Source organism: Equus przewalskii, chromosome 1, assembly GCF_037783145.1.
Source record: "Equus przewalskii isolate Varuska chromosome 1, EquPr2, whole genome shotgun sequence".
Lineage (NCBI taxonomy): Eukaryota > Metazoa > Chordata > Mammalia > Perissodactyla > Equidae > Equus > Equus przewalskii.
The window spans coordinates 159,947,420-159,959,834 of NC_091831.1; the positions used below are offsets into that span (position 1 = coordinate 159,947,420).

Below are 12,415 nucleotides of genomic sequence, written 5' to 3' on the forward strand. Positions count from 1 at the left end.
TTGTTACTAATATTCTGATGGAAAATTATATGTCCCAAACTATGTTAAATCTGACCATTCACTAAGCTTGGAATTTCCTCTTTTTCTCTAAATCTTCTGGGTTTTTTTTATTTTCTAGTATTTCCCTTCTGAAGCTAGCTTCCAAAAGACTTTCCTGTGCATTCTCATTTCCATTACAAGGTCAATTTACAAGTTAAATTTTGATATCTTCAGAAAACTCTATGGAGAGATTTCCTCTTCCACTTCTCTGCTATCCCAGCAGCTATTGGGAGCAAAGAGCTCAAGCTTGAACTAGCTTGAGGCAGTATACTCAGAAAACATGCTCCCAATGTGATTGCTCCATACCCAGTCATTCACTTAGTGTCTTATGCCAAATTTATTTCTAAATATCTTCTCCAATCTTGATCCTTGGGCCTCGACCTTCTAAAATCATACTTTCCTCTTTGAAATCTACACACACGCTGTTGATACTCTACAAACTTTCCACCTCTCAGTTCTTCCTCCAAGTCTCACTCACCCTGAGCCTTACACCTTCCAAAATGATGTCCTGAGACCATTTGCATCTCAACAAGTAAAATGATACAAAACAGTTCCTTTCCGGTTCCTGTTCTTTGCTTCTCAGTCCTAATCCAACCCATGCAGATCTGAAAAGTTAGCACCCCCTTGTGCCATTTGTGGGTGTTTTTCTCACAGACCTGTCTCCTGAGCAGCATTTTGGGACCGAGCCTGTACTTCATTGATATTATGACCCTTAAAGGTGTCTGACTCAGAAAGACTCAAAAGATTCTACCTAACTCCAGGTCCAGCTATTTCATCACTGTAATTTGCCATTGGAAAAGGTTGGGCTCACTACATATCACCCCTGTAAAGGCTCACAACTGAATCTTCAATTCTATAGGATATATGAAACCTGTGAAGCTCCAAAGGCTTCAATGCCTTAGCATGCGAGGGAATAGAGAGTAATGGGAGCTATCCAGATCACACGCCTTTGATGGACGAGAGAAGCATTGTCACCTTAGAAAACCCCAACTCTCTGGTTTACTTTTGTGCTCCTAATACCACACCTCATTGCATCATGTATTTATGGCAGACCTAATCTACTCACAACCTGGCACAAATCAACATAGGCTTGTGTTAGTCTGGAGGCTCGAGGTAAAGTAAGTGAATCTGACTCCAGAGTAAAAGTTTCCCGTCTCTCCAATACAAAGCCTCAAAGGGCTATGTATAAACAGGTCTCTAATCACCCCATATTTCCATCTGGATGTATTTCTGCCAGTACCTGTACACTATTTCTGCATATAGAGAATTCACTGATTAAAATTGAAACTCTATCCTACATACGTTAAACAACAACTATCAGTGCAGATTGATTGTATGGAAAGAAGACAATTTTGCACCAGGATTTGTTCACCTCTATTATAATGAAAGAAGCAAGAGATATTCTCTTTCTACAATGATTTCTCTCTGGATAGATAGTTTGCCAGGAGGGGTTAGGATGGTTCTGCCATGGCTCTTTGGCTTCCACACCCCAAGCCATCTGGTCTCCATCACATCTGGAGGAAGGATCTCCTTGTTCAGCATTGTTTGTGCCATCAGACTGATCCCAGTAGTCAGACCTGAATATACAGATTGGTGAATAGACCTGGAAGAGACTGTGTTCTAAGACAGGCGTGGAAAGTGGTGCGATGGATGGGGCTTGCGTGGTGGAAAACTGCTCATATCTTCTGCTGACTCACTCTTCTCACTAGCTGCCTAAGCCAAGGGATGCATCTTTCTTAGGAGGTACCCTGGATCCCGATGTCCACATCCTACGGTTTCTGTACCCCTGCACATCTCACATTTGATTTCCAATTCAGAGAACAAAAGCTGTTGACTTTTAGCCAGGTCACAAAGGATGGGAGTCACAACCACGAACTACCCAGGAAGCATCTACCTAGGCAGGGCGTAAGAATTGGCTTCTTAGAAATTCCCATACTTGTAATCCATTAGTCATTTAACACCTGCTCAAAGAGAGAGACTCAGAGACTTTCTCCTGAGCGTCTTCAGGGATTTAATGTTTCCTGCTGGGAGGTAGAAGGCTGAGTCTGCCACCAAGATTTAAGAAGACTGAGAGTTAAGGGAATTAATGGAAAGTAGATATTACAACTTTACTTGTAATTTAGGAAATCCTGCAGATTTATCCAAAGCTTTGACGTTATGCTTTCCTTTATCACTGACCTTGCCCATCTCTGAATCTCACATGATAATCATACACTGGAAAGGCATTGAAAGCCATGAGCAGCAGGACCTTTCCTCTCTCCACATGTAGGGCAATGGTGATGGGGATTGTGCTGATCGGAATATCATTGCTAGTTTGTGCCACGTCTCGCAACGATGTTCTGGTACCGCAACGGTCTGTGAGAGAGTGTACCCTGGCTTTCCCTAAGTCTGTAGATTTCTTTTACTATTTTTTGCCTCAAGAAGGGTCCTTACTGTGCACTGACTACTTAGTAAAGCTAAGAAAGATAGGAAGGGCAGGGACAAAGTGCAAAGAGAGAAACAAAGACGTACATACCAGGGAAAATCCTGTTGTGGACTCAGAGTATTTATCACTTGAATTGATAGTAACCTAATCTCCCAGAGAGTATAAAGTCCGCTTTTAGGATGTGTGTTTTCTTTGAGTCTGTGAAAGAAAGTGAGAATTTAAGGAGTGCAGAATTCTTGAATCCTGCAGAACCCTCAAAAAACCAAAAAGTCCTTAGCTGTGGCTAGAATAATGGAGAATCTTGGCAATTGCTAAGGGAGGCTGCCAGCTGCCAGCCCTCTGCCGACTGTAAACTAGGCCCTCCAGGGAACCCCATTCTCATCTTTCTGTGCCATTTCCTTGTACCCTCCTCCCCATAATGTTTCTCATATGCTTTCATTCTATTTCCCTCAAAACCTGACGTCAAGAAATGACGTGAAACCAATTCATACTATTTAGTAAGTGATGAAAATAGATGGAGGCTTTAGCTTTTCTGAGGTTGGGTGGGAGGGAGGGGCAGTGTATTTTAATAGAGAGGATGCCATAAGCTAAAGACTAAAGTGACCAAGACAGAATTTCCAAAGCTGGAGGAACACTGCCCAAAATGAATGACAAACATTTGTTCTCCCTTCATTTGTTGGCTCAGTGTGGATCATACAAGGAGAGTCTGGAGTCTTCCAGAGCAGTCACTCCTCTTTCCGTGTCCAGGAAGAAGCCCAGCTGGAGCACAGAGCCAAAGAGAACATTAACCTGCTGGTGGAGAGAGGCCTGAAGCAGAGGACAACTTTGGGGACAGAAGGGGGGAAAAAAGGATATCTGAAAAAAGAGATTTCATTTCAATAGCAGGAATAGCTTTGTAATAGTTGAAAGCCACTCAGCAGTGAAACAAACACCCTTGTCAGAGAGAGAGTTCAGGTGGATGACTCCACTGGGAAGGTTGTCAACTGGGGGAGCGAGAACTAAATGACTTAAGCTCTTTTCCTCCCTGAAACTCATTACAGAATATTCTATGTTGAAAGAAAATCAGGACTGCCACCAAAAAGCAACACAGTTATTATTTTGGCATATTCCATCCCAATTTTCTTTTTCATTGTATAGATTATTACATACTCTGTATACGTAATCATACTCCATATACAGTTTGTATCCTTTTTAACATTATGTAATCAATTCTCTATCCTATTAGATACTTTTCCTAATCAGTATTTTTAATAAGGTACATTAATATTGTACCTAGGAACAAACTATAGTTTACTTATTCAGTTCTCATATGACTGAGAATTTAGGCAGCTTCCACATTTTTGCTATTATAAAAATTGGTATGATCAATATATCTGTACTTATAAACTTTTTGTTATTTCAAATTATCATATGTGTATATGAAGAAACATATAGAAAAGCTATATATATATATAAGTATACAAACTCTGAAGTATGCCCCCACTTCCTCAAATAAAGAATTCAAAATAAGGTTTGTGGCCAAAATGAATATATAAACACTTACAGGTATAAATGAAATTGTCAAATTCTGCTTTAAAACTTTTTAATATATTAATTTAGTTACAGAAACATATTTAAAGTTACGTTATTCAAAACAGTATATTAATTTTCAAATACTGCTTTTTCCATTCTCATAGTTCATAAATTTTATCCAAATTCTTCATAAGCATCTCAAATCAATGTATTTGTCTTCAATAAAGCTGCTTTTTTTAATCTTCACATGTTTTTCCAGAGCATATCAAACTCACTTGTGTCTCAGTTGTCTGAATTATAGCACATTATGAATCCATATATGAAGCTGTCACTAAAGCATTTTGAACCACAATTCCTATTCACAAAATATTAGAACTGTGGTTTTGACATTTATTCTGCAAGTGAGTATTCGTGATGTCCACAACAAAAAATTTCCTTTAAAAGACTTTTTTTAAACAATATTGCACACTTGTAATTTGAAGGAGTACTCTCAAGAATAGTTCCTAAGTTTTTGTTAAATTATTTAGTCATCTTTTTTACTAATCTCTTCAGCTGACTTCCATAAGTATCCATGAACGAGCATTGACTGACATCATCCCAGGTTAATGTGTCTTTGCTAAACTGTAGTTACTTGTGCAAAATAAAATAATTGCATGAAAGCATTGTAATATTTATTTTGGTAATTTTTGTAAGGAATCAAATTTATGGGGACTCTCTCTTCTCTGAGAATAATAAACCTAACTTTATTCAAACATATGTAGCAGTTTCTCATAGTCAATTCACCAAAGTGGAAATATTTGCTCAAAATAGTATAAATATTTTCATCCTCTTTATATTAACTAATTGGCTTCCAATAAAAATATAACAATTCATATTGTTACCAACATCGTGACAGCACTGGGAACATCACTTTTTCTGATAAAAGTATTGCTTAAATATCTGTCAAAAAAAGGTTTGTTAATGCTTTATTTGCATTTTTTATTACCAGAAGGTTGAAATCTTTTTTGAAGTTTGTTAATCAATAAGTGAATTTCTTCACTTGCCCTTTCCCCATTAATTTTTTAGGTTTTTAGTGTTTTACTTATTGATTTGTGTGATTGTAGTAATTTTGTGCCTCTGAGTTTTGTAGCATTTAACCACAATAACAGCATTGGTGAAAGGAGATTTATGAAGTGTTCCAGATGGCAGAGGGTGGTGATGGCAAAATGCCAAGGATAGGAAAAAAAGAAGCTTGTTTTTGTACTGCTGTGTTTCACTGTGGCTACAGTACCACAGAGGTTGAAATGTAATAAGCCTTTGTGCAAAAACACCCAGCTGTGATCCACTCTGTGTGCCTCAGCATTGGGAGGAGTCCTCTGAGTGTCATGGGGAAGTAATGAGCTTCTCACCTGCTTGCCCCCTAACTCCTCCCTTTAGGGATTTACTCTGTTTTGTCTGCTGCAATGGTTTCAGAAAGTAAATGAGGATCACCAAAGTATCAGTAATAAATAATCCCAACCACACATTTTAATAACACTTATTAAATATGCCCAGGGCAACGTCAGAGAGAACATCAAGAAAGAAGTAAAGGGGATGGAACTAACAATGACTGTGAACCTGCATACTGGGTCACACGCTAGTATATGGTGAACCAAGATGTGGAACCCACATCTCTCTGATTTACACAATTCCTCCCTTCAGAGAACCCAATGCCTAGTACAAAACAGGACACCTGCTTGGAAAGTGGTTGCTGTGAATTGAATTCCATATCATTGGAATATGACATGCTTACAGAGTCCAAATGTTTTTTAACTAATGTCTTTCTGAAGGCCATAACTAGAAATAGATTTGCAAGGTGAAACTGTGTCACTGCATCCCCCAAATTCTAACAGTTCACATGTCTTTCTGATGAGAGAAAACTGTCGAATGAGGGAGTGGAGATGGCAAGAAGGCTGTTTTTAGGTAGCACTGGACAAATGGCCCAGAGATGTGATGAAGAGTACGGAGTCTTCACAAAGAAAACTTGTGTTATCAGAAAGTCACAAGTAAGTAAACAGATGGTGGCAGGGAAAATATTATTAGGTAGAGTTAGCTGGAAAGAGCTCTTGGATGTGAATCTTGAGTTGGTCCTTGAAGATGGTGGAAGACCTAGCATGACTGGGAATGTTATTTCAGTCAGGAATCTCCCTCACTGACCTAACGCCACCAAGCAGTCTCCTCATCCCACAGCAAAGGCATAATTCATCCCTACCCACTTAAACTATGTGTTTTTGAAAGCTATGTCCTGGGAACTAAGCAATATTTTTGTTCACTTCAGAGGATCAATTACTGTTAATACCATATGCCTGAGAGCTTACGCACCCTGGGCTCTCTTTCGCTCTTCTCTTGACCCTGTGTATTTTGATCCAAGAGCACAGGGATTAGTCCCTCCATGCTGGGATTACAATCACCCGTTAGCACACCAAGTCCAGGGGAGAAAATGATACCTAGGCTTCCAAGGTGTATATACCTTCCAAGGTGGATACCCACGGTGTCCAAAATAACTGGGCTTATGGCTTAAAGGGTAGAATACGTCAACTCATTCAAGACAAAATCAGAAGAGCCCATTTTCAGGGAATATAAACAATTCACAGAGATTACACTTTTAATAAAATTCTCATTTTTTAGCTCAGAAATGGAGCCTATCATCCTTGGGTTGCTTATTTTCTAAAAGCACAGACTCTTTCAAATATTAAATTTCAGCATATAATGATGAGTTTATAACATTTCTCTCTGGCATAGCAGACTGGAGGCATTCACAGCTACAGAAAGAAGAAATATACCTAGTTTCCTGCTCCTCACCACAAATCATGAAGAAAAAAATATTCCAAGCCAAAAAAAAATTGTTTTAGTGTTATAACGTCTCAGATTACTTCCTGTTGCAATATGAACATGTAACTTTGCGAAAGATAGATTTTTCTCTCACTGTCTTATCCTAGTGCTCGATCTCAGCTTCAGCAAGTCGTTATGTCTACCTTGAAATGATACAGAATGCAGGACACAACATCACCTACACACTATTCCTGCCAAAAACAAACTAATAAACTAACCAAACTTCTAATTCTAACAAGAGACTAGGGATCTAGAAGGACCAGTTAAAGGATTCCACAAAGAATCAACTGGACAAATCCAGAAGCTGAAACATTCTACAGGACTACAGGCCCAGTCCCTTCAACCATCCATATGACGAGAAGAAAAAAATGACACAGTGGAGGGAGAGCAACAGAAGGGGACTATTACAGATTAAACAAACTTAAAAGATTTGGCAACCAAATTAAATGCATAGTCTTTAATTGGATCCTTTTTTTAAAAAAATGTCTTTAAAAGACTTTTTGGAAAGAATTAGGAAAATTTGACTGTGGACTGGCTATTAAATGATTTCAGAGAATTGCTAATTTTGTTAGGTGAGAAGTAGTATTATAGTTATGTAGAAAAAAGATTTTTATTTTGTAAAAATGCACGCTAAAGTGTTTAGGAATGAATAGTCATGATGGTCATAATTTCTTGTTAAATAATTGACCAAAATAAATCGCAAATATGGCAAACATTAATGATGATTAAATCTAGGTGATGAATCTACAGATATTGATCCTATTAATTTCTTTTTTTGGAATGTTTCAAAGACTTTATAATAAAATGTTTTCTAAAGTTTTCATTTTTAAGTGGCCAAGAAGTATATAGCAAATTTAAACAGTGAAAAAGTGAAATGCAACATGTTTCTTGAAAATTAATGTACTTTCATAAAGACCACTGCTCTGCTCAAAGAACTCCTTGCATCTGTAGGCTTGCAAACAAATTAAAACTGTGTTCATGGGACATATTTCTAATGACAACAATGAACACTGTTGCTGACTATATAGGTAAAATGAATGAGAAAACCACTAACGGTGATGCTGCACAATTGGATTATTCTTATTCGAGATGCAGACACAAATTAAGTATCTTAAAAATCACTGATTTTCAAGATCGACATAATGATAATATCTCAAAATCAAGTCTTCACTTGTGGGGAGGGGAGGCGGTTCCAGACTTCCACAGATGCTCCAATGAACTTCCATCAGTTGGTCATCAAGCTCACTTCTCCATCAGATGTGTGAGCATCATAGAGAAGGTAAGAGGCTGTTTTGACAAAAGTCAAAGTATGTCAGGAGTCCCCTAAATGAGGGGAATGTAACTAGGTTTATCCATTCTTGGGACATTGCATGGGTCTCAGTTCAAAAGTAAGGCCTCTTTTAATTTCTTTCCTGCTGCTAAGTGTGTTACTTGACCCATTAACCCTGCAAGCCCCATTGTTCTTTTCCTCCTCTCTATGGTTTTGCTAAAAACTCAGGTTGCTGTTCCAACCACCTGTCACTTAAACAAGTAAACATTATTTTTAATGGAAAGGCTGAAGGATTGCCATAGAAATATAGCATGGGTACTGAAGGTGTTATAGTCAGATTCTTTACCTTCACTGAACACTTCCTCTGTCACCACAGCGAAATCATCATGGATCCAGCATCAGAATCCTGGAGCACCATGAAGGAAAAGAAGCCAGAGGCAGATGACCATGATCCTTGACTCTAGAGACTCCAACCAAAATATTTGGGCCAATTTTCTCATTTTTGCAGAACTGGAGGCTGCTGCTCACAATGGCTTCTGACCACTTATTCATTCCTCAGTCAAATCATATGATACAATTGATCTGCTGATGATGGAAGACCGGGAAGTAGGCAAAAGTGCATGTTCCATAACATTTTATCGTGCAAATAACAGGAGTCATCAAAAATTTTAAGTATGTAATTTTATAGTTGGGGTCCCCCCAAGGCTTAGCATCAGTATTAATCAGCTATTTCTGCTATGATGATGATCTATAACAAAGAATCTCAAAATTTTAGTTTCTTATAGCATCAAAGATATGTTGTTTTTCTCATTGGTCTGCAGGCCAGCTGAAGTTGGCTTCAAGGGCACTGGTGGAAATCCATGATGGGATGCCTCCTGGAGCCTCAGCTCGGAACTGGCACACTGCGACTTCCACCCATATTCTCTGGATCAAAGGCCCGAAGCCAATGGAGTGGAATATATACTCTGCCTGTAGTAGGAGGCCCTGAAATGTCATGTGGCAAAGCTCATGGAGGTGTGCTTCTGCTGCAGAGAGAGGGAAATATGGGAACCACAACAGCTGTATTCCCATCAGGTGCATCACCCCAAAACTCTCTGCCACAGCCACAGGATTGCAAGATGCACTGGCCCAGACCCATAGGGTCACATATATTAAGTTTTGGTATTATTCAAGATTTCAATTGCCTTTTCATTCCCAACTTCTTATTTCCTATGACTTAATATATAGGAATTAAAAAGAACCTTAATTTATTACTCAACACAGTAATTACCCAGCTCTTGCCATTTCAAAGACTAGCACCTAAAACCAGCTATACTCAAGAGTCCAAATTATAATTCTTTATTCTCATCTGGACCTCTCCATGGGGCCCACATTGTCCTATTTTCTTCCGTGAAGCCATCCCCTATTACATTGTCTGTAACTGAAACCATAGCATTTCTTCTTTTCCTATTTGTTTTTTGGGTTTTTTGATCTTTGAAAGACTGTTAAACTCTACATATGGAGATGAGGTTGCTTGCAGTTTACGAGATAGGCAGGCAGTTGTATGTAGAGTTGGAAGGAATTGTGACAATGATTACAAGTAATTCTTATAAAGATGCGATCCTTTAAGCCATGGATTTGGATAAGATCCTCCAGGGAAAGTGTGAAGTTCAATCTTTCTGCAATCCTGTTCCCTTTTTTTTTTTTTTTTTTTGAGGAAGATTAGCCCTTAGCTAACTACTGCCAGTCCTCCTCTTTTTGCTGAGGAAGACTGGCCCTGAGCTAACATCTGTGCCCATCTTCCTCTAGTTTATATGTGGGATGCCTACCACTGCATGGCTTGCCAAGCGGTGCCATGTCCACACCTGGGATCAAAACCAGCAAACCCCAGGCCACCGAGAAGTGGAACTTGCGAACTGCGCCACCGGGCTGGCCCCTCCCTTTTGATAATAACAACAACAAAATTCACATTCTCCTTTAATGACTAGCATTTAGTAAGTTCACTTTCAATGACTCCAGTGTATGACTTTATTTTCTCAGTGATAGACACACAGATCAAAGATGAGCTGAGATCAGTGTCTTGAGAGATCAGAGGAAGGTTTCCAAAAGGTAATGCCTATGTCAAACATCAGAGGTCAAACAAGAATGTAAATAAAAAGCATCAATTGAATTTGGCAGAGCTACTGTGTCTAGTTGCACAGGTTGTGCCTCGCGCAAAGGTGCTCTGCTGAGGGGATGGTGGAGCTAAAATTCAGCCTGTGTTCTTCCTGCCGAGCCAAGGCCCTGGTGTTGAGCAGCATCAATGGGAGAAAGGGAAGTCGGTTATAAAGCACACAAAGGTGCCATTTGATTGCCAAGCTTGAAGTCAAGGGGCTGCCTCTGCATTCACCCAGCACAGTGGCCTTTTCTAAACCTCACAAAGCACCATATGGGCTACTGGCCCTGAATTTAGCAACCAGGGAGTCCATGGAAAGGATAACATTTTAAATGTATGTGAAAGATCTGTGTAAACCATAACACTGCTTAGGTGTAAGGCGGGGCAGATGATTCAGAAGCTGAGAGGGGACAGGAGAAATTACACTGATCACAAACATTTTCCGCCGAATCCACTTGAGACGTTCAGGTAACTGACGAACTCCTCTGTGGGATGCCATTTGAGTATAGACTAGCCAGAAAGCACAGATGGGAGTGGACGTGATGATTTCTGAAAGTACATTCGAGTGGCAAACTCCAACACAGATCTAGCCAGCCAAGAAGAGCCACAGACAGAAGCACCTGGGCAAGCCTGCCCTGACCTAACTGACAGAACTCTTTGATCTTGCTGCAGCTTGACCTGGAGAAAACATCCGGCCCAGGAGTTTGCGAAACCACAAAGGGTGAAACAAAGAGAGGTTGTTGTTAAGCTCTGAATCAGTGGGTGTACGGGTGACTATACTAAACTTTGGGATGTCCGGAACACAGTGACACTAAACCCACAGAGACCTGTATAAAAACTGCAGGGGCAAAGTGCATTTCCCTGGGAAACCCTCAGGGTGGCTACTATGCCCCAGGGATAAACACAACAGGTTCATCCCTCCTAACTCAGTGACCCAGAAAGGATGCCGAGAAGTTGACCAGACCAGAAGAGGTGACCCCTAACTGCTAACTTCTCACTCACTGCTATTCACCTTTGGGGGGAACTGGCATTTCAACATGTTATTATAGCCACATTTGGGGACTATGAAAAGGCATTTCTTTAAAACAAATCTTTGACTTGGTTCATATCGATTCTGTTGCAAAAGAGAGTTATATGTGCCATCTCATATGGAATTCCTGAATTCAAATCTCTAGAGACATTTGCCTGAATGTTTTGCTTTGCAGTATTGGAAGATGAACTTAAAGAAAGATTGATTTGCTTTTAGGCCATCACCAGTCATAATTATTCATTCTAATGCTGATACACTGTAAATTACTGATACTTAATCAGTGCTTTCTATTGCCCTGTCAGCTCTTGTTATCCACACGTTATCTGCCCTTAAAGCAGCACTGGTGACTGTGAGGGCCTTGACTCTGGAATAGTCATGGATCTGAGACCCATCCCCTTGATGATGCCAGATTTCCAAGACAGAGAGTTAGCTATAGGTCTAGGAAGAGAGAGCCATCTAAAAAAATAGAAAACAACAATTTAGAGAACTTCATGAAGTGTGCTAGACTGGAAATGTTCACCATAGGAATATGCGCTCCTACCTACTCCCCAGAAAACATCCTCCCAAAGGCAAACCCACAACTATCTGCAGTTGATTAAATCATAATGAACCAGATGGATCAGCAACAAGTACCATCTTTCTAAGATCAGAATAATTGTCCCCTGTGTGTCCATAACTGGACTCACACAAAATAGTAAGCTGCCATTTTTACTCAACACTAAGCCTCCAGACCCAAGTTCACTGAAATGTTGTTACTGATATTCTGATGGAGAATTAAATGTTCCAAACTGTGTTAAATCTGACCATTCACTAAGCATGGAATTTCCTCTTTTCCTCTTAATGCTCGAGCTTTTTTGCATTTTCCAGCATTTCGCTTCTGAAGCTAGCATCCAAAGGGCTTTCCTCTGCATTCTCATTTCCATTACAGGGTCTATTTGCAAGTTAAGTTTTGAATTTCTTCAGAAACCTCTGTGGATAAGTTTCCTCTTTTATTTCTCTTCTATCCTAGAGAGCTACTCAGAGCAAAAAGCTCAAGCTTAAACTATCTTGATTCAGTTTATCATGAGTCAAACATGCTCTGCATGTGATTGCTCCGTACCCAATCGTTCACTCAGTGTTTTCTGCCAAACTTATTTCTAAGTGTCTTTCTCTACC

The 12,415-nt window shown here is 39.6% G+C and overlaps 1 gene segment (V, D, J or C); it reads left to right on the forward strand.

Annotated features, from left to right (window-relative positions):
• Positions 1-12,415, forward strand: part of LOC103543748 (T cell receptor alpha chain MC.7.G5-like) — a 440,107-nt gene that overhangs the window by 200,013 nt on the left and 227,679 nt on the right.